This window comes from Belonocnema kinseyi, chromosome 8 (assembly GCF_010883055.1).
Source record: "Belonocnema kinseyi isolate 2016_QV_RU_SX_M_011 chromosome 8, B_treatae_v1, whole genome shotgun sequence".
Lineage (NCBI taxonomy): Eukaryota > Metazoa > Arthropoda > Insecta > Hymenoptera > Cynipidae > Belonocnema > Belonocnema kinseyi.
The window spans coordinates 131787394-131788755 of record NC_046664.1 but is presented as its reverse complement, the minus strand read 5'-3'; the positions used below and the strand labels follow the sequence as shown (position 1 = coordinate 131788755).

The 1362-nt window shown below is 33.1% G+C and overlaps 2 protein-coding genes across 4 annotated transcripts in view; one reads left to right on the top strand and one right to left on the bottom strand.

Annotated features, from left to right (window-relative positions):
• Nucleotides 1-1362, top strand: part of LOC117178127 — a 406121-nt gene that overhangs the window by 148990 nt on the left and 255769 nt on the right. The gene's annotated exons all lie outside the window — the stretch shown is intronic.
• The window catches only part of LOC117178128, a 311787-nt gene that overhangs the window by 117186 nt on the left and 193239 nt on the right, over nucleotides 1-1362 (bottom strand). The gene's annotated exons all lie outside the window — the stretch shown is intronic.

The following is a 1362-nucleotide window of genomic DNA, read 5'->3' as shown; positions in this document are numbered from 1 at the left end:
GAGGGAGCTCTTCTTAATATTTTGACACCAAAATCATGTCGATACACCTTACCGACTGCGAGTAAAGCCACCCACGCTTTAACTTGACAGACTGTACATCCGCACACACACACACACACTTATATACTGATATACAATTTTCTAGTTGAATTCAAAAATGTTGTCTTTTTTGGCGTATCTCATTCCATTTACGAGAAACATTCTATTAATTCCAATTTTAAGCATTAAAAAAAAAAGTTAGATATCCGAAGTCATCGAAACCCGTAGATTTCGAATTATTATGTTTTAGGCTGTTACCTATGGAATTAAAAGAAATCTACTTCTAAATTTTAATCCTAAAGCTTAATAAAGGACCCTTGAGTGTCGGCTACTATATTGAGATAGTCTCTCTGCTTGTTATTTATGATCGTATTCTTATTTCAATGTCAGAAAGGATATTTTGAAGCTTTCAGATCATTTAAACGAGCTTCCTGGACCTTTAAAAGTATCTACCTGTGTGCCTGCGGAGAATTTCTCTAAACTTCTTTGACCTAAAGAATTTTTAGTATATACTCAAAGATTCTTTTCGGTAGGGTGGCTCATTCTAATAGAGCTTTTTGTTCTAAACGTCGGCAGTGCGCACGTGCCGAAATCTTACGTCATTTCCGTATTTTTTCGAACAGTTTTGTGTCGAAGTGTATGGAAAGTATTGTTAATAAAAACAGGAACAAAAATTAATTTGTAAGTAACAGAGATTTTTAAGGTAGAACATTTTTAAGTCTATTAAAAAAAACGATGAAAAATGTACAAAGAGTGCGGCGACCAAGACCATTATTTGCATCTGCTGGCATCTGTCATCTTCTAAAAAATGCTTAAAAATTCGGCGTAACTCACGGATGATGATGTTCCAGGATCAAAATTAGTGCACGAATCATTAGAAGAGCACAATATTGAGCAGCTGAAACGATGTCCTAAATGTAGAAAACAACCAAGGTTTTAAGGTAGTTGAGGTTTTGTATGGCACACGGAAAAAAAATTCTTGAGGCGAACGAGTAAATAGAGAATATATTAAACTCAAAGAAAGTGAACGCTTGGATTAGGTAAAACGTTTAGTTATAAGAGTTACACATTTAGTTATTTTATGTAAATTGTTCTCGTAAATCAGGAATTTGGGCAAAATTGCTTAGTTCGAAAGTTTATTATTTTCGACAGATTATGTATAATTGTATTATCTTCAGATTAGAAAAAAAATTTAGTTGTTATAGAAATATATTAAATTAAAGTAGCCAATTTTTCGTCTGGTATCGCGAAAATTAATTTCCCTGAAATCCGTGTAATGCATTTGAAGGTCAAGTTTGTTGTTTTTATCGCGTTTCTTGATAT